Source organism: Pseudopodoces humilis, chromosome 19 (assembly GCF_049639895.1).
Source record: "Pseudopodoces humilis isolate 2021_Gansu_Grassland_sample_001 chromosome 19, ASM4963989v1, whole genome shotgun sequence".
NCBI lineage: Eukaryota > Metazoa > Chordata > Aves > Passeriformes > Paridae > Pseudopodoces > Pseudopodoces humilis.
Window position 1 is genome coordinate 3,369,079 of NC_142218.1, and position 24,599 is coordinate 3,393,677.

The following is a 24,599-nucleotide window of genomic DNA, read 5'->3' on the forward strand; positions in this document are numbered from 1 at the left end:
TAACTTAATTATCCAATCCCTGGTCATTGTTGTGAACCTATAAATACTGGAGTCAGAGAATAAAGGTTCTTCTTTCCTGTTCTGACACTGAGAGGTGTTTGTGTGCATCATTTTGTGTCCTTTAGTGACAGCCTTCCCTTCTGCATTACTGGAACCCCAGGAGGATTTTGAAGAGGCAAAAAGTCTTGTGATATCAGTGGGTGAGCCAGATAAATCAATTGCCCATATCTACCTATAGATATACTGGATCTAGGAAATGAGGCAAGAGGCTTTCTGGGCGTTCATAAGGGGAATGGGATCTAACAGGAATGGGATCTAACAGGAATGGGATCTAACAGGAATGGGATCTAACAGGAATGGGATCTAACACTGCTTTCTCCTTGGAGAAGAGCATGAGAGGTGACCCCACTGTGAAGCTGAGCCCTACTGGCAGGGCAGAGCTCCTGTCCTCAGGGTTATGCCCAGGTTATCCTGCTGGAATTGGCAAAATCCAGACCACAGGTTCCCTGCTGGGACTCCAGCTTGTCACTTTTCCCAAATTCCCAGTGAATGATACACTTACAAAGTAACAGAGTTCTGGTACCTGTGCTTCAGAGTACTAGAGCTTTATATTAGAAATTTCAGTAAAAAGAATCAAACAAATTATAGCAATTCTTGCGTGCTATTTTTCTATCCATGAGAAACCAGCCAAACTGAAATCAGTCCAATTAATTTTACTTGGAAGTAACCTGTGAATTTCCCTCTGTGAGAAATGTTCCAATGTTCTTCCTTATGGGGGCATTCTGGCTTTGAGCACATGACTAATACATTTCTTATTTGTCTACAAGAAAACTTGTAAAAAGATGATTCCATGTCCTGGTCTCTTGCCTGTGAACACAGACATTTTCAAAATCTCTCACCTCACCAGTTTCCTACTTGCCTGGTTTTCCTACTCTTGCTTTCTAAATTGATTCCCTTTGCATCTGCCCTTCCTCAGACCTCTTATTAACATCAGCTTTCCCTTCATGGGCTGCTTCCTTCCTCCCCTGGTGCTCCCTGCTCCCAGCTCTATCTATCCCTCCTGCCCACCCATTTATTTTTAGCTCTTTTCTCACACCACTGCGTTGATTCCAGCCCTCCCCAGCAATTTTAAAAAGACATCCCATCTCCAGCCTACCTTTGCAGTAGCTTATACAGTCAAACAGAACAAGTTTTCTCCCCTGAATAGAGTCTAAATAGAGTTAGAAAGGGACCTTTTAGACACATTCCTCATGTCTTCTTTTGGCTGTCCAGATGTGGGCAGATGTGTTGACTTCCTTCTTAGCAAACATATCAGGCTGTCTGCTATGGATAACTTCAGAGATCTGGTAATTCTCTGAATTTTAAGAAATAAATTATATTTCCTATCAAGAGTTTCTATGGCATTTGCTCTTAAAGCTATTTCATATCTGCCTGTATCCACTATGGATTTTCAGTTTCCACATTCATATGTTAAGAGAGAAATGAAAGAAGCAAAAATGCCCTTTTTGATGCTAATCTACAGAGCTTCAATAACCAAATATTTATTTTTAATATGGTAGAGGCAGTGACCATCTTCTAATTCACAGCATTATTTCCTCCCTGAAAATTTTCACAGCACAGGAGATTGTTGCTGCCAACACATGCCAAGAAGTTTGTTAATTGTCATCCCTACCTTCCAAAGCTGTTATTGAGCCTGCAACCACTGCAGTGATAGCTGAGCTTGTTTGCAGCATGAATATTACAAGTATTTCCCCCACAGTTCTGCATTGCCTTCTGGTCCTCACTTCAGTGTTGGCTAAGCTGTCATTTACAGGAGTGATGTTGTCATTACAATATTTGATATTTTTCTGAGCGTAGCTGTCGTTGGAAGCACATTATGTACTTCCTAAGGAAACTTGCCATTTATTTCTTGCCATGAGGTTGGTGGCACTGCCAAGCAGCAGGTGTGGATAAACTCACCTGGTGCACCCTGGCCTGGGACAGCACCTGACAGAGGCACCTCTTTGTGTTGTATTGCACCTCCAGGCATCCCAGATGTTCTGCAGTGGGCACTCTCAGGTGGTTTTTACAATCTATTTGATGGTAATTCCCTGAGCCTAGAGACTGGGCTGTTGATCACTGGACTTTTTAAAGATTAGAATTGATGCTGTTTAGATTTGTTCTCATGGTTTATAGAACCATAGAATCATTTAAGTTGGGAAAGCCCTCTAAGACCACAGAGTCCAACCTCTAACCCAGCTCTGGCAAGCCTGGTGCCACATCTGCACATCTTTTACCCATCACAGAATCACAGAAATGTGTGTTCTTATGGGTCAAACCACAACACTCACCCCACCTGTGCCACAGCAAAGTCCCCTAGTGTGCTGAGAAAGACACTGCTGACCTTCCCAGTCTGCCAGACCATTTCTCTTTCCCACTGAGAGATTTTGTTTGTTCCTTGCAGGGCTTTGCTGGCTCCAGGTTTTGCAGAGCGGTCACAAGATTTCCTCTGTTCTTCCATTCCAGCGCATATCCTCACTCCAGTAACACTGATGGACTTCAGCTGGGGGAAAACTGCTGTTGAATCTTCTGCCTACTGTTTAACTCTTGTTTTTCTAAATACTGGAAGTTTCTTTGCCAAAAACAACAGTTTTGTTTGGTTTCTGTTTGTTTGCTGTTCTCTAAAAGTGGTTTGTCCGCTTAACTTTTGTTTTTTGCTATTAAAAATCTTCCTTTGTTGATCCCTGAGAGGGGCTCCAGCTGCTCCATCCTGACCATACAAACCTTGGTGAGTGAATGTTTTCCTCTCATTTCTCTGAGAAGCCACTTTGCCTTCATGATCCATCTCCTTCCCCTTGTCTTGATTTGTGTGACATTTTCCAGCACTATTCTTTGTTCTGTGAAAAATTTCTTCTGCTCTTTTTGTGAGGATATTTTGGAGGAGCTGATGATGCTGTTTCCAGCCTCTCACCCACTCTCTAGATGACCTCACCTACCCTGATTTTAGGTTCATTTACCTGTAAGCTGGCAGTGGCTGGTACTGCTCGATAGCATCCTGCAGGAAGATGTGTGACCTGTAAATCAAAGCCTTGTAGCAGCTGATTTATTCTTTAGTTCAAATTGAAATTGATCTTGTGCTTGTCTTACAGCTTTCACTGTCAGTTTGGTTAATGAATTAGGATTTTATTTGGGTCTGCAGTTTAGTCCCATACCTTTCCATGCAAATCATGATTCCCTCTCCCCTCCTCAGTCCATACCAGGGGTGGTTCTGCAGCTGCAGCTGATAGCAGGGTAGATGTCACCAATCTTTCACCATTTGCATTTTCATAGTCAAGTCAGCTGTTTGATTGTTTTTCCTCACAGTGGTTGATTTTTCTTAGCAGAAGTCTCCCATTGTTTAGAGGAAGTCATGCCTGGGTTTTCATTAGTCTGGAGACAGCTCCAGACCTGACCCTGCCTCCCCTCCCCGGAGCTCTTTGGAGGTGTGTGATGGTAGATAAATTACAATCAGCTCACTGGAAACCTGGCTATAAGCAATTCATCTGACATGCAAATTGCTGAAAATTATTGGTTGTGTAGACACTGTACTAACTCCAAATCATCCACATAACCTAAACATTAAAAACTCAGTGCAAACTGGTGAAGTGGCATTGCTGCTCCCAGCAGGACTTTGCTCTGGAAGGGAGTGCAGCTCTGGAGAAGCAACAGATGATATTAATTAATTACATTTATTATTAATTAATTCTATTTATTATTTATGGATCTTAGGGCTCATATAGGTCCTATAGGTTTATCCAGTGCGACTTCCTTGATATTTGCCTGCATTCTGGGATCACAGGAATTCTGCCTCTCCCTGGATGCCTCTCACCTTATGTTCTCCTTGGTGCTGTCTCTGGTGCTCAGGCAGCTCCACAGCTGGGAGGTTTGAATCCATGACATAAACCTATAAAATTCTCTAAAATCAAAGATTTTCCTGCTGTGACTTCACAAATTCTCAGGAGGAATTGCTGCCTAAAATAAGCCAGTGGCACCCAGCTAGGAGCACATACATTATATATAGTATATATAAATATATATATAAGTATATGATATATATATATTTATATATATAATTTTATTTTATATATATAAAAAATAGTATAAATCAAGTCTCATTACCTCAAGTTAGAGGCATAGAATGAATTTCAGAATGGTTTGGGTTGGAAGGGACCCTAGAGCCCAGCTCATTCCACCCCCTGCCATGGCAGGGACACCTTCCACTATCCCAGGCTGCTCCAAGCCCTGTCCAGCCTGGCCTTGGACACTTCCAGGGATCCAGGGGCAGCCACAGATTCTCTGGGAAACCTATGCTAGGGCCTGCCCACCCTCATAGGGAAGATTTCTTCCTAATATCTAATCCAAATCTCTCCTCTTTTTGTTTAAAGCCATCATCCCTTGTCCTTTCACTGACTGTGGAAAAATCCCTCTCCCTCTTCATGGTGTTTCAGTCATCTAAAGAAACTATAAAGCAGAGGCAGTGTGCTAAAAGAGTTATAAAAAAAAGGGTGAAAGCTGAAAGTTGTGTTGGGATTGGTACTGAAACTTGCTAACCTGTGTTTGTCTCCAGGGCCAAAGTTCACACTGAACTGATGACAGTGTGGGATTTCCTGCATCCAGCAAACATCCACAGGGGAGAGCTGCATCCTTGTCAGCCTCCTCCTTCAGACCTCTGATTGAAAGACTAAGAGTGGACCAACTGCTGGAGCTCAGTGTCAGATGCTTTAAATTACAATTTAAATTACAGCCTGGGGAGCAGCAGAAAGGCTTTACCTGGCTGCCTCTGCTGTAGCTCTCCTCTTGGTAATTTTCTTTGCCAATGTTTTGGCAGTGTCCCCTTCCCCCAGCCCTCGGTGAGTGTTCAATGCTGACATTCCAGCTGAAGCTGTGTGTGCAGCATCTGCTCTCCTCCCCCTTGGATCACATGCACGGCCTCTATTTATAGCAGGAGCGAATTTTTGTTCTTATGCATCATTCCAGCCAGCAGAAAGCAAAACAGAAGGAGAAGCTGATGGAGGAAAAATGTTCCCTCAAGTCAGATTTTCAGCAGAGACAGGAGGAACAACCTCCTGCCCTTTTCAGTGCCCTCACACCCCACAGTCTCCATCCAGAATCCTCCACTGGCCACTGGGCCATGGCCAGGTTCCTCCTAGGGGCCACCACACCACAGTAATGAGCACATTCAAATTGAGCCAAGTGTATTTAGTTTTTAGAAGACTGGCATAAGTCATCTTTATTGAATATAATTTAGTTTTAACATATTGCTCTGTGCTTGAGTTATTATCTTCACTGTGCTTGGAGAAATAAATTACATTGAAGCCTTTATTTTTGACCTGTGACATCAATACACGCCATGGACAGATTCCAAAATCTTATCAGCTTTGGCATGGCTATTAAATTACAGTGGTGAACAAACCTCTTTAGAAATGAAAAATGCTTTTGGAGCTTTGACCTTTTACATTTCAATTCGTAAAGAGCCCAGTGCAAATGGGAAATGCTGATCAAAATCCAGTTACTTTAATCTTCCGGGGTGTCCTTTCTGCAGAAGAAAAGAACAAAATGTATCTTCTTGCTTTGTAGCCCTTGAGATCTTGACACCAAACTTTGCCTGCAACTCTGAGGTTTGGTGGTGGAAGCAGAGCTTGAAAGCACAGAACACAACAAGTCAGCCAGAGTCACAGTTCCCACAAAGAAACCTACTGCAAGATAAAGATATTAATTAAAATTGGACAAAGGCACACAGCCTTTCTGCTGCACATGGGCTGTGTCCATTGGTGTTCCAGGAGGATGTGTGAGGATCTGCAGTATTTTCACCTCTGCTCCTCTTCCCTGAGCATGCACCGAGGCTTTGGCTGTCTGAAAGATGAGGAATTGCACCCAAACTGGTATTTTATGTACTCTTAACCCAAGTATTTAAGTATTCTGAAGCCAGTACACCAAGATTTGGGTTGTTTTCTCACTTCTCCCACTGTCTTCACAGAACCATTTTCCCTTTTTAAAATATTCTGCCTGGTTCCTTGTGCAGCACATGGGGATGCACAGTCAGATGGGGAGTGACACTGGGGCCAAAGGACACAATTTAGGAACAATACTGCACAGCTCTGTGTGTCACTTGGCTGAGGGAGCTCTAGGGACAGGTCTATACCAAAATGAACCATTGTTACTCACATTAGCCATGGTTTTTACCTTCCCTTGCTCTTTTCAGCCACGTGAAGAACAAGGTTTAGCTGCCTGTACTCGTGGGGGAAGGACCAGTCTCCAAAATCTCCCAGATCTCCACAGGCAGCCGGAGATGTCGCAGTGCACAGCTCTCAGGCACCTTTAGGGTGGTGGAAATTCATTCCTTTCTCATCAGCCCTCTGGCTATGCTTGCTTTCAACACTACTTAGTGGTGCTTTCTGTATTTCTTACAACTTTTGGAGAGAGACATTATTTTCTACTGCTGATGAGAACAAAAACACAGGTTACACTGAAATTAATGAATACAGCTGGACAAAGACCCAGTTTGCTCCTTTTTAAGCTTTAATTAAAACTGTAGCACTACAGAGAGGCAGAGGAGTTTCTGGGTTGTTTGTGATGTTTCAAGTGAGTAATTCCACCCTAGGACATCCATCAGCAATGCTCATTTAAATTCCACTTTAATCCCATATTACTTTTTCAGAGCCAGGGAAAACCTTGACATCCCAAAGAAAGGACAAGCCAGTTTCTCTTCTTGAATCAGAAAACAGGGATGGCCCCAACAGCCCAGGGCACAGAAAGGTCCCTAGGGCTGGGAATGCAGAGAAGATAATTGAGTTTACTGATGCACCAAACAGGATTTACATTTCTAAATGAGTAATTATGGTCGATAAATTCACCAAGAGCAAGATGGATGCTAATTTTTTTGTTTTGGTATATTCTAGGTACCATGTTGGACCTAAATTATGGGCAGCAAGTGGTTAACAAGTCTGCAAGGCTGGTCTGTTGGACAGAGAGCTAAAATAAAGCACCGTGCTGCAAGAAAAACCTAATGTATGTAAATTGAATGCCAATTGATTAAACATATTCATTGAGGTTTCACTTCTAGGTCATAAGTAATGTATCTATTACATACTTGTTAAACCTCATTAAATAATTGCCTAGTGGTATTTAACATGCAATAAGTATCCCCTGAAATTCAGCTAAAATGTATTCCTGCATTTGCTTAGGAACTCGCCCGAGTGAATTGATTGAAGATTTGAATAAAAGGGATCTGCTGTACGGTGGTGTGAGATATCCCAGTAAATCTGCTAAAAGACACATAGTATCTGCACAATTATCCATGTAATTCCATGCAGAGGGAAGGATTAGTCACTACAGAGCTGAGCTCAGGGATGGAGAGCTGGAGTCTGCAGGACTGAAGCAGAAGAGGGAGAGACCTTGGAAGAGTTTTCCAAGGTATATGGACTTGGAGCTGCAAATTTTACTTTTATTTTCATAGGTGAAAAATGTTTGCTACAAATCTAAATGTTTATCCCCAGGTACAGGGCTCACTTGTTGCTGCTGAATTATTAGCAACGTCTTGCAGTTACAGGCTCTGGAGCGAAACAGCTCCAGTCACCTCACAAACATAAATTAAAGACTCGTGGGGTCTGTGGGAGGCAGCCACTTTATATCATCCATTGCTCATCGAAGGCATAAGCAAACTCAGGCACTGAGTTTAAATTATTTGCCTAGGCTGTCTCAGGAAAATCGATGGGGAACATCAGCCAGAAAATTCAGACGTATGTACCTCTCACCTAGGGCTGTGCCAGGTGACTTCCTCAGCCTGGCTGTGCAAAGTGTCCCTGCTCCTGCAGAACAGAGCCTGCAGCACAGCCTGGAAACCTCCCCTCAGCCCAGCTCCTCTCAGCCAGAATCAATCGTGAGCAGCAAACTGAAAACAAAAACAAAGCAACCCCCCACCCCAACAAACAACAGTAAGAAGATGTTTATCAGCTGCAGACTCATTTAATTTTTGATGGGTCACTGAGATGTGTGCTTGTGGCACGAATGACCGGCCTGTGCAGCTGATGTCCTTCCTTTGCTGCTCAGGATGTTGGAGCAGGCCCTTGCTGGGATTATTCTTCACAAGATCTTGTGAGCCTCAAGGCAAGGGGGAAATGCCCTGTTCCTCCTCAATCCTCTGAGCTCTTTCCAGTCCCCAGAGAGTCCTGGGGGCATCCAGCTGGAGATGACATCCCACCAGCATCTCTCCCATCCCACACAGACCCGATCCTGCCATTAAACCACTGCAATCATCCCATGGAGCAATTCAGACTGATTCCTTGGAGACCAGAGAGACAGAAGTGTGACAATGACTAAGAACCCTAAATATCTACGTTGTTTTGGCTTTTTTTTTTTTTCTGTGATGTTTTATAGACATGAGTTAGAAATATTGCTGGAACCTGTTGATTTCCCCCCTCCAGCTTTATCTAATTTTTTTAAGCTTGTAGGGAATTTCTAGCCAAAAGTCTAGTAGGAGGATGAGAGCAAACACACGGGGGAGCACTTAGACTGTAACAGCAGAGTACTCCATCCAGCCAGCTCGTGTACCTGAAATGACCATTTCAGAGGAAAACCTGGCTTTTCAAAAACCCCATTTATTCCAAAGAGTTCACAGTTTCCCAGAAACCGAAAGCACCTCGTGGAATTTTCTAAATGCCAGGACCACAGGGCGACCCACTCTGTCTCTCTGAGCATGAAAAGAGGAGCACTTTTAGAAACTCTCAGTGTTCTCAACAACAAAGAAATGTTGAATTTTGAAGCCTGTTCCCACTAAATGCCTTTTAAAAAAAACTTTTACTCCCAGCTCTATAGTTGGAAATGTCTTTCAACAAGCCTTTGCATTTATATTGGGTTGCCTGTTTGCCTAATCTTCGATGTCCAGCTCAGCAAACTCCCCTGTTTGGAAAGGTATCTCCTAAAATACAGATTTGAGACTTAAAAGAGGGTATTTAGTGTGTCCACCATATGAGCGAAGCACTTGGCCCCCATAATAAATTCCCTGCATTTGCAGAGTTTTTGTCATGTTTGCACAGTAAACATTTGTGAAATCGATTTAATGGTTTAATTTTTCCAGTGCTTGTGAAGATGGGTACTTCAGGAACATTGCTTAATACACAGCCAAAGCATAAACCCAGCCACTAAACAGTATTATATAATTAAATTTCTATTTAATGGTGTTTATGCCTCTGTTTTGAGGCTGGAAATGTGATATATGCACACACTTCCTAACAGGTGTGTTGTAATGTTATTAGCAGGCAGTGATGCCGACTCTTTGAGTTCCTTTAATTTGTGCATTATTAAAGAATCCTTGCCTCATTCTCACATAACAAATTCCAGAATTACCTTCACAGAGGTAAATACCACAATGCTGGAATAACTACAGCCTCTCTGCAGCCATCAGCTGTGCCACAAAACTCTCTGTAAGACGCAGGTGCAGCACTTCTCCATCCTCCCCAGCCTTGCCCACAACTCAGTTTGTGTTTAATAGGACCCAAGAGAGAGCAGAGACGAGGAAAAAGGGGGTTTTTATGCACATACTCACAAATAGAGCCAGGAAATAGCACGGGAGATAATATTCCTCTGGCTCTTTGCTGGAACAACAAAGGGCTCTGAGGAGGAGGAGGAAGAGTGTGGCTGAAGGGAGAGGAAGGCAGGCATTTTTATTTTCTGCTAAAGTGAGGAGTTAATTGAAAAGAGTAAAACATTTATTATATTTATTTAATATTATTTAATATATATAACTGATTATTTATATAACCGGTTGTATTTTAATATTAATATGTTTGGTGACACTCCAGAAATGGGATAAAGGCCTTTTAGAGAGCAACCTCAGGCACCAGGGACACAGAACTTTTAGCATTTATAGGATTATGCAGGTGATGAGTTCTGGGGTCCTTGGAACCATGGAATCATGGAATATTTTGGTGGAAAAAGCCCTCTGAGATCATCAAGTCCATGCACTGACCCAGCAGTGCCATGTTCACCGCTGAACCATGTCCCCAAGTGCCACATCCACACATCTTTTGAACACTTCCTTGCAAGTCCACAGGCAGGCTATTGTGTCTACACAACTCTGGATGCTCCTAAGGCTGTGTTTATGAATATTTCCAAATGGAAAATAGAAATATCTGTCTTTCTTGCACTGTTGCTTATTTTACAGTCAGCAGGGTTAATAGAAAATTGTTATCATGATGATTTAGGAATGGATTTCACAGAAAAAACAGAAAGATCTGGTGGCTCTTCCATCACGTGGTTAAAGATCTTTACATTATTTTTTCTGCAGATGGGTTCAATATCTGTAACAAAACAAGGTCGATATCATGATCTGCATTGCTCAAATATGAAAACAGAGCCCAAGTGCTCTGGGGTTATGTGTAATGCAGTGTCACAGTGTGCTGATGGAGTGGCAGGTACATCACAGGTGTGGATTTCTCATTAGGAAATACAGGAAAGCAAAGAAAAAAGGTACTCACTTGAATCAAATAAATGAGCTCAAAGTATGGTGGTGATAAAATGCTGCTTAATCTGATCTCATGGACAAAACTGCTCTGTGCTGTAAAAAATAATAATCATTTCTCTCCAGCCTATTACACTTCTTTGTGTTCCTGCAGCAGAGCGGAGAGAGCAGGAGCTTTCAAAAATTTCCATCTGCAAGGAGGTTTTAAACAGTCTCATCCAAACATTTCCTGGGAGAGTGAGCATCTGCACGGGCACTAGATCCCCTGGGAAGGGAACAACACAGACAGGGCAGGGCTGGCCCTGGGATGCTCCAGGACCAGTGAGCCAAAATAAGGATTTTTATAAGGCACCAGTGAAATTATAACTCATTTCAGTAGTCTGGAGTGGAGCACATTCCAGGGATCAGCTCAGCTCAAGTAAGCAGAAGGTGAAGCGTAGTGAAAGGAAAAAGGAAACAATTTAAACTGCTCATGTGTGGAGTCAGTCTTAAATTAACTGTAGGGAGTCAGGAGAGCAACAAGGTGTCACTGCCAACAAGACATCTCTTCAGTGAGCAGTGGTGGCTGGAAAAGCAAACAAAATGTTCCTTTGCATTAAAAAAAAGCTCGAGGAAAGCACAGAATTATTCCTTATCTTTAATATGAAGTGACACCACACCATGGATCCTCTGCTCGGCTCCACTCTCTGGTCTTGTGGGAGGAGAGAGCAGAAATAAAACAGGTCTGGAGAAGGCAATGAAAATGATTAAGTGAATAGAAAGCTGAAGTGTGTGGAAAGATTAAAATATTAGAACTATATATCTTAGACATTAGAGGAATAAGGAGCTATGACAGAGAGAAATAAAAAAATAGCAAAGTGATGATAAAGATATAAAAAATAGCAGAAAGTTTAAAGAAGGTAAGTCAAGAACTCCTATTCCTTGAGCAGGAGGTGTATAAGATGAAATTAAAAATCAAGAGTTTAGATGTTCTTAACACATTTAGTGATGCTCAAGAGAAGACTGACATCTGTATCCGTGGTGTCCAAGTGTACACTGGAACAGTAACCTGTGACAGGTAAGAACCACCACAGTCCTGAGCTCAGCCCAGTCACGAGTTCTTGGAGTCTGAATGATTAGGAGATGTCTTAGTTCATTAATAGATTTACTGCCTCTGCCCCTGGATCAGCAGGCAGAATGAATTTCAGAGAAAAATACAATATTATGTATCTCTGCACTGAGATAGAGATCAGGGTTGGTTTTTTTTTTTATTATTATTCTTTGGAATTAATGAAGTAGAAACCTCTCAGTGTGAAGTCTACAGCAACAGGAATTGTGCTCAGTGCTTGTGTCAGTAGATAGCTGAGATATATTCCAGACAGACACCACACCTTTTCCAGCAGACTGTTCTAAGTGCTACAAGAGAACAAAGAGCAGATTTCTAAAACACTTTCAGAGCTGTCCTGAACAAAATCAAACATCTCTGTGTGGATGAGGGCTGGGAGAGGTGAGCTGACATCACACCAGGTACCACGAGCCAGGAGAAGGCTGAGCTTCCCAGCAACAGCACAAGAAATCCTGTGCCCAGCCTCATCCCAGGGGCCCTGGGCAGCTGCCCTGACTCTTTGTCATGGTGAAAGAGGGATGTGAGACTGATGGGTTACACTGCCATCACCTCAGGATGTGAAGCTGGTCCCACTCCCTGGTGTTTATTATGAAGTGTGTTTCACTGCACCAGCAGCACTCTGGGCTGGGCATTTCCAGGGAATAGTTACACTTCTCCAGTGGTTTATCACTTGGCCTTTGGCCTCCTGCCTTATGACTCTGGCACATCATATAATTACTGCTTGGAGAGTTTTATTACTTAATTATGGAATCAGTTATTGCTATTCAACATGCCATCGATCCCTCCCCAGCAGCCCCCCATAAACCCCCAAACAAGTTTCCCCTTTCAATCACATTTGTCAAAAATTTTCCACAAAGCAATGAACTGACAAATCTGTGCTTTGTTGAATAAGGTGTAAAATTTCCCAATGTACAGAATCCTTGCTGATTTTCAGTGCCTCTCCCACTCCTCCACTCCTGAGCCCTTTGATTTCAGGCTGTGATAATATATGAAGTCACATTTACCAGTGTTGGCAGAAAGCAGCCAGAGAACCTCATCCTTTTTACTACATCTCCTAAAAACAAATTAGGGCTCCACCAGACAAGCTGTTGGCTTGTGTGAACATCTGCCTGGCACTCTGTGGGCTGCTTGCAGATCACTCCCAACCCCTGAACCGTGTCCTGGATGGGTGGCTCAGCCCCTTCCACCCAGTGCATGTTTGGTGCAGTCATGAACCATCCCAGCACGCTTTGAAGAACAGGTTTGCTGCTGTTGTGTCACTGGAGGAAGATGAAGAGAATGTTGCCATGGCATTCAAGAGGGTTTGGGTTTGGGGAAGAGGTCTCAGCCACTTACTACTCTTTGTTCTGTGGTTCTCCCATCACGAGAAGCAAGGCTGAGGTTCTGCGGTGGCTCCTGGAGGCAAAAAACCTCAGTGAAAAATAATCTTAAACCAACTTGATTGTCATCCCCAGTCCCCAGTGCAGGGTGTGCTGATTTATGACAACCTCCCACAGCTGCCCCCAGACTGTTTGACAGCCCAGACAGACAGAGATTCTTAATAGCGTGAAGTGCAGACCCATCTCCTTCCACCTCCAACATCTCCCCTGCACCGGGACCACAGCTCCACATAAATCTGCCCTGCCCGTGCCAGGGGAATTGTCTCCCGGCCTCCTGCAGCTTGTAAAGGCTGTTTCAGGAGATAGAATTAGTACCTTGATGCTTGGTATTGATCTCTGTTTGATTTATATTCTCTTGATCTGATTTTCTCCTTGGCGTCATGAGTATAAATCAAAAGTAATGCCCATAAGAGTCAGAAGTTGCGCTGGCTTTAAACTTGTGCAAGTGAAATTGAGGTTCCTTAACTCCAGGCTTTTCTGGTGAAAAGGGAGGGCAGAGTAAAAAGATCAGCTGCCTGACTCATGGGAATACAAAATAGCCAGTCAGTGTAGGATGCAGTCTTCAGCCATTCCTTTATTTTATTTTATTTCCTTAACCTGGATTTCAGGAATTCCTGGAGTCTCTCTCCTACAGTTAGTTTGGGAACATCCTTGTCTGCAATAGCCAATAATCCCCCCTTTTGGACCTCCATATGGGAGCTGAATTAAAATTTCCTTGTGGGATGTGAGGAGGAGGGACAAGAAAAGTACTTTTGCAGTGAGGTTTCCAGTGTGTGACCATTTTGTGTTGTGTCACTTGGATAAAAACCCACAAAGACACCAAAACTCTGTCATCAATTTTTATTTCCAAGGCAGTCTTTGATGGCCATTCATGGTCATATGCAAGAGACTGACACAGCCTGGAGATTCTCTTTACAAAATTTGGTGCATCTTTCTAAAACCACTCTTCAGATGTCCTAAAATATCCATTAATTTATCCTGAAACTCTCTCTTACGTGCTGAAGAGCTGCTGAGTAATGGAAAAAGGAGGAAGAGTGGTCTGCATGCACTATAATTCTCCATTGTGGCAGATGCAGAGAGGGTGGAGAGAGGTCTGGGGGGATCAGGCTGCATCCTCACAGAGTGAAAGTCCACTCCAGGTAATAGAACTGGTGTGAAAAATTTATAAAGGAGAAAGCTTCCAGGGGGTCCCCTGGCAGCAGCCCGTATGTTCTGATGTGACTGATGGAAAAGTAAATGTATCTGAGCAAAGGCCAGGGATCATAAAAGGCTTTGTAGGGAAAATGGACCCTCTTAATTAAGTTCTGTGTGTTTTTGCATAGCTGGGAGGCAGAAGTGCTGGACTGGCAGGAGGAGCCACACAACCTGCTCCTCTTTATTTCTCCTTCGTGCCCAGGTATTCTTCAGCACCTTCCCCTCAGCACTCTCTGACAATGCAAAGAGCAAAATTTTAGTAGAAACATTGAAAGGTTTCTTAAAAATTTTATTTATTTTTAAACCCAACAGTTAAAAAGCACGTACCTGTGGGTGTAGAGCCAATTATTCATATAGTATCAGTATTGCCATAGCTTGCTTAAATTTAATTTAAATATAAATGGTCTACATTTACAACACTTGCTTGGGGAATAATCCCAGCCTCTTTCAGTCCTTTGCCTTTAAATTATTGACTGTCATGCTTTGCCCTCAAGTGAAGAAATAAAGATGTTAAAGGAATGCATTTGCATGCCAATGGTCTGAGACCACATCAAACCCAGCTCAACAGATTATTTTGAGGTTTTGTCTGATTTTATGTTTTTTACACCATGCTTTGAGAGATTGCTGCTGTTGGGCTTCACCACACCCCGGAGAAGGCTCTCCACTCTCAAAGACCACCTTGGGGCAGGAGGCAGCAAACCAGGGAGCACCTGCACCAGATTTTTGCACTATAATGCAGCACGTATCATCTCGTAGCCTTGGGGAAAGGGAAGGGAATCAGTGCAGGCAAAGCAATGCCTTTTCTGTTTGCTGTCAGCACACTGTCAGCTCCTTCTTGTATTCCCTGCCTTCTGCCAATGACAAAGGGAAAGGGAGCTGGTGAGGGATTGGGTTTTTTGGGGTTTTTGCTGCAGGTCATGTGAGCAAACACAGAGCACTGTGAGAGGGCCATCAGCAATGGGCTCTTTCATTTCAACGCCGCCTCATTTCTTAAGGTAAATAATAAACACGTCTGCTGAAGTTCCAAAGAGCTTCTGGGATTAGCTGTAGTCTCTGCTGGGAAACCAATTACTCTCAAGCTCCAAAGCTCTTTCAGATTGTGACACTTGCTAAATTGGGTTTGGGGAGCGCTGGGTGGACAAAAAGGTGCGTGGTTTTTTTTTATTCCATATCGGAGTGTTCCTGCGTGTGTTCAAACAAAGAGGGGAGGATAGAAAAAAGGCATTTCCCTCCAAACAGCAGCCTCCATCTCCAGTGCCATCAGACAGAACAGAAAGAGATACAGGCACTGGAGGAGATTTGAGATGAGTTCCGCTCATCGCTGCAGGATGGAAACGCGAGCGGCTGCCTTTGATTAATGTATGCCCAAGGTCACACATGCAACTGTAGCAGTCAATAGCAATCAGATTAGTGTAATGTATTATTCAGTGTTTATGATGGTGAATTTGTATAGCGCCCGTGAGGCAGCTTTGATCCCCTTGAAATGTTTCCTGAATGCCATTTGGGAACGCCACGGAGCCCAGGCAGCCGTGTGGCATCTCCAGCTCACGTTCCTCCTGTCAGCAATGCATAATTACCCACCTCTGCTGCTCCTGCCTGGACACACACTTGGATTTCATTGATCTGCAATTGGTTACCAGCCTGACTTTTTTTTTTGCCCCCTAGGTGTTAGGAGAGTAAGGGATATAATAAAAAGTAATGGATTTAATTGAAGGTCCCAAGTGCTTTCCAAATACTGCTCTATTAGGCTTTGCTATAAATTGGTGATAGCTTTATCCATGTTCAGTCCTGGCCCGTGGATGAGTGTGCAGTGCTCTGTGGGGTGCAGAACCACTCTGTGGGATAGGTAGATAATAGAGCATAATTTATACTTTATTTATCAATCTTACTCTACAGAGTTTTGAAACAATTTTCAGCTCCCTTCATATTTTGAAAAGATTTTTCTAAACAATTCTACAAATAATTTTTGGGCTGTTTTGTTTTGTTCTGTTTTTCTCAGTTCTTTGCAGAAGGATTGAGGGACTGAAGAGAATTTACTCTCATATAGGACATCTCTTTGAAAATTAACTTCAAAATTTCGACAAAGTTGCCTTGTTAGTGAGCAAATTGTTATTTGTGGAGTGCAAGGGGTGCAAGGTTCGTTCTGTTTAGTTTGATTGCACTCAGCTCACCACAGGACTGAACCAAATCTGGTGGGGTGGGTTTGGCATAGGATGGGCTGCACCTGTGTGTTCTTTCTCTGAAGGAGAAGCCCAGCATTGCTCTGTTGCCAAAAGTGCATCCCTGGCAGACCAGCCAGGGCAGGATGCTGACAGGGAAATCTTGAAAAGGCCTGGAAGGAAGCTGACATTCCCTCTGGAAAGGGTTTGGAATGCTGTGCTCTTTGTGGTGTTTCCAACCCAAAGCATTCTGTGGTTCAATCAGGGAAATGATGCACACTGCGTGAGGGGACCTGCATAAATCCCAGAGGAGAGGGGGATATAGAAAGGAGCTCTTGTTTCCCACTGAAAGGAGCTTGCTGGGTTAGTTGTGTCAGAAAAATTAATCTACAAACACCAGAGGTTTATGTCCAAAAAGGAGACAGGGGAGTCCTTTTACTTTATTTGAATAAAGGGAGAGGCCATGGGCCATTCCCCTCAGGTCTCTCAAAGTTTTGGAGGACTCATCCTCCTTTTTATCCCAATTTCCCAGCATCATGTCCCTTCCTTTCCCCATTGACTGAGGTACTTGAGAGGTACAGACTTCCTGGAACACCTGATACCTAACATTCCCCTCTAATGTATAACCCTCCCTTTTAATTTTTCATTCTTTTGGAATTTATGGTGTTTCCCCATTGTTTCTTTCATCTTTCAATATCCAGTTTCATTTACCAGCAAACCTACAGTTTGCTTGTAAAGGCAAATATCTTTTTTCCTTTCATCAATCAGTGGAATCCATCCCATTGCTTCTTTTATCTCTCAGTGCTGGTTTTATCTACCAGCAGACCCCCAGCTTGTTGGTAAAGACAAATCCATCATTGCTCTCAGTTGTTTTACTAAATTTGGATGTCAAACCTTTTTTTAGTCATTTTGGACTCCTGTAAATAATTTTATACAGTGGCACACAAGCCCTTACTGGAAAACTAGCTCTGTCTAAGTCCTTGGAGTCATTCCCCATGGATGGAGCATTCCCAGGAAGCTCAGCTGTGCCACAGCAGTGTGCAAGGCCTAGTTAGGAGCTGTGCTAAGGTGACCTCAGGGACTTCTGTTATGTCCAGTCTTGCTCAAATTCACATTCACTGACCTGGAAAAGCAAATAGAAAGCACAGTAATTAAATTCCCTGGTGATACCTAAATTGGAAGGCATTGCAAACAACAATGGGAAAACCATTCTGGGAAAAACACTGATGGACCAAGAGAGGAAAGAAATGAGGCAAGGTACAATGAGATGAAAGCAATGGATGGATGGGCTGGGAGGTGGGATTGGTTGGTGTTGGTAGCTGGGATACACTCAGCAGGGGGAGGCAATATGGAAAACCCAAAATATCTGATATTTCAGAATATATTTTTGGCAATGTAGCACGGCTACATTATATAATAATAAGTTAATAATAAGTCCACCAGACAGTCAGGTCTGAAAGAGCTGGGGCTTGGAAGGAAGAAAAGATGTGAATATTGTCCATAAAAGAGTAGCTGGGCATATGTAGAAACTTGCATTCTGTTATGACCACTTCTACACCAGGAAGAAGCCAACAAGTGAAAAACGATTAAGGAGTGACAGAGAGTTATCTGAGAAATTAAAGCTGTATTATGGCAGTGTTGCAGAGCTAAAATTTGAATGGAGGAGGGAGAATTACAGTGAGCAACAAGTATTTAAGATGTAGATAGAAGCATTAACATGTAGATGGAGAAAGAGGCAGGGATTCCTGGTGGCAGCCAGAAAGTGCCCACTGGGGAGGAGAGGAAAATATTGGCTGAACATCAGCATCAGCTCCCTATTATCCAAGCAATTAGTCCTGTGGAATGAGCTCTGGAGAAAAGTGCTGACTGATTATAAACTGGTGCAGTCTGAGAACTGGAAAACAAACCATACAGCAGCAGACAGCCTTCCACTGGCACAGAGATTAGAACAATCCTCCTTTTCCAGAAGTTTGTTTACAGCTCTTGACAGTTAAAGCATCCTGACATTCAATATTGTGACTGTTCAAGGGACTTTACTCTTTACCACTTTTATTTTAACACATAGGAGGGCAGCAGTTAATAAGGAAAAACCTCCCAGAGTGGATGAAGGACCTTTCCTATTCATCCTTGGTTTAAAGAAAACATGTGAGGAGAAGACTAAACCAATTTTTCATCAAACTTTCAGATGCTCTGAGTTGGTGGGAACATTTCTGCAGCTCCCTGGTGTCCTGCTGCCATCCTGTGCAGCCCAGGCACCCCTGGGATTATTTGTGGAAGGCTGCAGGACAGAGCAAGACATATTTCAGCTGACTCTTGTCCATCTTTGGTTGAAATGACATAAAAGAGGTGCCTACTTGCCATGCAGAGTGGAACTATGGTGTAAGATATTCCTTTGTGGAAAGGGAGATGGGTTTCTCCAGCTCTGCTTTTTGTTCCCTCCCAGGAATTATGAAAAACTGAGCACTTAAATCAAGCCCTATGTCTTGTTTCAGCAGGAGGAGATCTTAGGTGCTGAAAATGGGGACTTCAAATGGTGATATATTTGTGTGGAAAGAGTCAGCTGTGAATGCAACACCCATTTTCATAGCTGCAGGAGAGAAAAGGCTGGTTAGATATAAGAACAGCTTTTCCTCTAGCCTGAGACAGAAGAGAGACTGATAATAAGGTCCTGGAGCTCATGCAAATTTGCTTCTTTTTGAATTTATGCTACTTTGAAGCTAGCCCAGCTCTGAGAAGTGGGTTGGACAGGGTGACCTCTAAAGTCTCTTCCCACCTGAATTATTCTGGATTTGTCATTGTAGTTCTGCACTTTCATCTGACAAAGATGCGTATGGAGGATCAGGGCTGCTCCCAAAGCGTGTCCTGCTGACCATCTCCTGCTGGGGGAAAGGACATATCTGCTCCTGAGGCTCCCAGACATTTTTAGGGAACTCGTTATGTTCTAGATAAATTCATAGCATTCAGCATTCATCTGCCAGTGCAATCTGTTGAGTTTGGATCGGAAGGAGAATTTGACCAAAATGAAACTTTGAGTTTCATGAGCACATTCACAAATGAGCGTTAAGATCTGCCTGCTGATGCAGGGCTCAGCCTTCCCAGCACAAATCCTGCCCCGAGGGCTGGGTCAGGATGCTGAACCACAGACTGGTGCCTTCACCACCCACAAGGCTGACACCCCACGGAGCTGCAGAGGGCAGGGTGTGTCCCCAGCCTCTGGCCTGATCCTGTCACCCACTGTCCCCATCCTGGGCTGCTCCCTGCCCCAGGACCGAGCATCAGAGAGCAGCAGCAGCAGCAAGAAGTGCTCCTGCAATCATTTTATTGCTTACACAATGCTTGTACTGCACTGCAGGGTAAAAAGGTTCTCTCATATCCAGTGCAGGAGCCAACCTCAATCCCTATTGTACCTTCTCACTCACTTTATTAAGTTTACTTCATTTCTGCTCTGCCTCTGTACCTCTGTGCCCTCTGCTGTGTGTACCAAATCTTATTGACATTTTAATATTAAATTATTATGACAAGAAGATATTCCACTTGCTAAGTAATTTGTTTTATTCGGAGGAAAATTGGAAGCTGCAGAAAAACCATTATGAAAGATTAAGACAATGGAGTGATACTGACTGATACAATATAAATTATTATTTTGTCGGCAAGCACACCCAAAACCGCTACTAAAATTTTAAGCAATAAAGCCAACAAGTTAGAAAATTAAATTTGGGGGATGAAAAGAATATTATGCACACAGAAAAAAAAAACCAAACCAAACCATCAGACAGACATTACAGAAAAGCACATCCCAGAGAAATCTGCAGGAGCCAGAAGGGAATCAGTAGATGAGGCCCTGACCTCAACTGGGCTCATTCAGGGTGGGGTTGTGGGAATTGTCATTGACTTTGGGACACAATTCTCACAAAAACAGATTAAAAAGGATAAGGAATTTCCTTGCATGATTGTTGAAAGGTGTATCCTTATTCTGTCATCTCCCCTTCCCCTCCTGAAGGCCTGACATCAGCCCTGATGGAGGAACATGCAGTTCCTGCCCCTTATTTCTCTCTGCCTTCCATCTCCAAAAGCTCTTGAGATGCTCCAAGAGCTAAAATAAGCTCCTGCCTCCTGCATTGGGACAATCAAACCTGGAATACTGGAAAGGAGGTGACCTCAAAAGTGACATGTCATGGTTCACAGGCAGCCTGGGGAGTGCAGCACATGTCTTTGCTGCTCCTGTGCTCCCTGCTCAGCGAGGGGAGCAGCTGGTAGGGATCATGCTCTGGCACTAGGCAAAGCTCCTGACTTTGGAAATGCCTTCCTGCTTCTAGGGGAGACCCAAGCTGACAGGAAATCTGGGAAATAAGGAGCCAGGGAACATGGCTGTTAAAGAAAGGATAATTTTACATGCAACTGGTGACCCTGCAGTTGGGCTTTCAGTTAAGATGTGCCACACATTTTTGGGTAAAGAACAACCAACCAGAATCTTGCTCCCAAAAAGCAATGGAGCAGTAACTTCAACAAATGGAACTTGTTCTTTGTCATCATATTTTCAAGAGTGAGGTTGCTGTTGGCTTTCTGGGCACTCCTGATTTGACAGCACCCTGTGTGTTTAGCTCAGAAACAATTTCCTCTGTTCGAGCAACCTCGCTAACACACGAGGGGAGCAGAGGGTTCACACCACTGTGTGAAATGATTGTGCATTGCAGGTACAGCCAGGAATGAAATGCCAGGACTATTCCCACCTCCCAGGGGTCTGGGATGGGTAAAACTGGCAAATGCCTCTGGCCTTGCACAGAATCCAAGGACACACATTTCCTGGTCCAGCTGTGGCTGAGGAAGCCTAAAGGCTGTGGGTTTTCAGGGGAGCCAGTGGAGCAGGCTGGGGAGAGACAAACATCAATCATTAAATCCAGTCAGGCTTGTACTGGAAATCAGAACAAGCTGCAAAGCTCAGTGCCTGTGTGGGTATCACTGTGCCACACAGGCTTGTGTTCCACACCTCCAGAGAAACCTGAGGATTACCTGTACACACCTGCTGAAATAACAGCCTATAAAAAACCTTCCCAGAGGGCACAAGTCAAGGCACACACATTTTTGTGAACCTAATAGATCACAGGGACCAAAACTCTCAGGTGGCTGCAGTCTGTTCAAGGCAGGTGAGCTGATACCAGAGCCATGACCTGACTCCTGGCTCTGCTGGGATTTATTTTTTCAGATGATTGCAGCAGCTATGTGACTACAGGTCAGTGCATAAGCAGCTTTATCCTCTACTAGCTGGATTTGTCCATAAACTCACTTGAGATTAGAAATGAGCCCTGGCTTCTCACACTCACTCTCTGGAGGTTTCCTTATTCCAAACCAATGGAAACATTCCTACTGCAAATCTAAGAAGGAGGGACTCTGCAGCATTTTTGGGTGTCTGGAGTGTTTCATTCTAGGGTTTACTTGCTAGTGAGAGAAAAGTAACATTGTCAGGGATGTAATCAATTCTTCAGAAAGAAGAGCTGCTGCCAAACTGGAATTGTGGCCAGTATCTTGTCCTTCCCTGTGAGGGTGGGCAGGCCCTGGCACAGGGTGCCCAGAGCAGCTGTGGCTGCCCCTGGATCCCTGGCAGTGTCCAAGGAAGGGTTGGATGGGGCTTGGAGCAGCCTGGGACAGTGGAAGGTGTCCCTGCCATGTCAGGGATGGGACTGGGTGGGCTTTAATGTCCCTTCCAACCCAAACCACTCTGTGATTTTACCATTCTTTAGGCAGCTTTTCGGAGTTTGTGGTGCAAGATTTTACCTTGCATTGTGTCAAGGCACCAGAAAGGAGGCTGTGGATGGAGCACTCTCAGTTCCCAGAATGAGCCCCATGCCTGAGAGCAGCACTTGATGTTATCTCCTCTTAGGGAGGAAAAACCACCCCATATCTGGAGCTGGCTCCTTCCATCTCTGCTTCTGGAGAGCACCACGGGTTGCACCAGGGGTAATGTGACATTTTCCTGCTGAGACAATTTAGCATTTTGTCCTTTCCTCTGGAGTGGTCACGTTCTCCCTTCCTTCGCTGTTTAAAGCAGGGGAGAAAAGGCAAAGTCGTGATTTGTTGGGAAATATAAATTACAGCAGCTGTAAAACAGGGGAAGAATTTGGTTCAGGGCTGTGTTGTATGTAATACCAGACTCTGAGCATGTGACGTATTTGACTGACATTTGGAAAAAAAATAAATTCATTAACCAACTGGAAAGTTGATGCATTTCTTGAAGATCTTTCCAAAATTCCTTTTATAAGGACAGCATTCTCATGTACTAGACATGGAGTCCCTAGATACTTAACAGATGGAATTAGATCACAGTCTCTTTTTAATCTTTCGATGATGACCTCAATTGCAAAGGTACTGCTTCTCATCTTGTCCTGGCACTGATCTGGCTCCTCCTAGCATTTCACACTTGATGCTCAGTGGTACTGAATATAAGCTGAAGAGAAAATAGAGAATTAAAAGTGTTAGCTCATTTTTTAAGACTCACAGGAACACCATCACTGCCAGTAGGAGACAGTGAGGGAATTCAGGAACCACTGTGTCCATAAAGTATTGTTATCATATTGAAGTCTAACTTTTGTAGGTCTGTGCTGATCAAGTTTTGAAGATAAAAGATTGCCCTGTAGAAAGCACACCATAGAACAGACATTAAATATTAATCTTTGTGTACCAGAGAGATTTCGGATTAAAATTTATGATCTAGAAACATCTCCATGTTCCACATAAAAACACCGATTTTCTTGGTAAATGCAACTATTTTTGAGGAGAGAAAACAATCCAGGTTGCCAGCCAAGCCAAACATCTCCATGCAAAGGCATGGATTTTCTGTCAGGTACCAGTGGCTGTGGACATGGCACATCCACGGGAGGGCAGCAAGGAAACATCATCATCTCCTCTCTGGATTTCCCACAGGGATCCCTCGGCTCTTGGAAGCCCCCAAAGCCAAGGGTCCCCGAGTGGGGACAGCAGGCTGGAGAGCAGGGAGGGACTCAGAGGAGCTGCCTCTGCTCTTCAGGCGCTGGGAGATGTGGAAAGGCACAAAAGCTGTACAATAGGTGATTTCTTGGCTGAGTTTGCCAAGTGGAGCAGAATAATCATCTGGGGTAAAACTGTAATTAAAGGTGTGCTGGTGTTCTCAGTGAATGAGAGTGGAGGAAAAAACATCACTTTGGGCTGGAAGGTTAATTTAAATGCCAAATTTTCCTTCAGATTTTGAAATAAAATTGGAATTAATCTGGAGATTAAGTGTCACTTTGAGTGCATGTTAAAAACTGAGCCAAACTTGCTGCTGCTAATGTTTAACTGGCATTTTCAGATTGGTTTGCCCTGCTTTTTGGTTTCTGTTGCCCTGAGAATCAGGCCTTTCCATATTGTTTTCATAATTTCCAGCCACTTTCCCAGAAAGTAACTATAAACACAGGTGTTCATACATTTCATTAAAGATTTGCCTTTTGATGGATGTCTGTCATGGCCAGTGTGGTTGGGAAGGTGTTAACCTGACTATCCAATCCTTGGTCATTGTCAAAAACTTATAAATACTGAAAGGACAAAATAAATTTTCTTCTTCTTTCATCTCACTTCAAGCTGTGTCTGTGTGAATCATTTTGTGTCTGACAGTGACAGGTTTCTTTTTATTACGGCCATTTTTCCCAAGTGAAACCTGAATTCATGGAATGTTTCAGGCCTTTTGTAAACTTTGCATGAATTAGAGGCATGGGAGGAGCTGAGAGCACCATCCCAAACCCAGCCCCTGCTGGTTTCTGTCTCAAAGCCTCGCCTGGGTCAGTAGCTGCCCATGGCACAGTTGTCCCCTGTCCCCTCCCATGGCACAGAGCCCTTATGGAGCCCTAATTCCGTGTCCTGGGGAGGCACTGCTGCAGCCACAGCCCTGCAGACTGCACAGCTTTGATAAAATGATGATCATTTTGTCAAACAGGCTCCTCCAGGCAACAGTGCTGAGCAGGGCTGGACCAGGAGAGCTTTCCACAAGTGCTTGGCAATTAGACATGAGAGCTGAGTGAAGAGAGATGTTCAATAGGGCTCCAGTGGAACTGAAACCATGGGCTGTATTATTTTTTTTATTATTTATTTTCATTTTATATCGATCTCAAAAGCTTCCACCCAGGCAAAAAAAAAAAAAAGAAAAAAAAAGAAAAAAAAAAGAAATTGCAGACTGAACAATATACTGAACCTTATCTTAATTGAACATTAGGAGATGTTCCTGTGGCCAGCTCGGGGCTTCTGCTGGTTCAGCACTCCGGATGGTATCTCCCAATTAT

At 43.6% G+C, this 24,599-nt stretch overlaps 1 long non-coding RNA gene across 1 annotated transcript; it reads left to right on the forward strand.

Moving 5' to 3' along the window:
* Positions 1 to 89: 89 nt before the first annotated feature.
* LOC148182797 (uncharacterized) lies at positions 90 to 5,521 on the forward strand. Its single transcript, XR_015774179.1, has 3 exons — positions 90 to 200; positions 2,444 to 2,767; positions 4,586 to 5,521. It is a non-coding gene; the product is annotated as an uncharacterized LOC148182797 (long non-coding RNA).
* Positions 5,522 to 24,599: the final 19,078 nt, after the last annotated feature.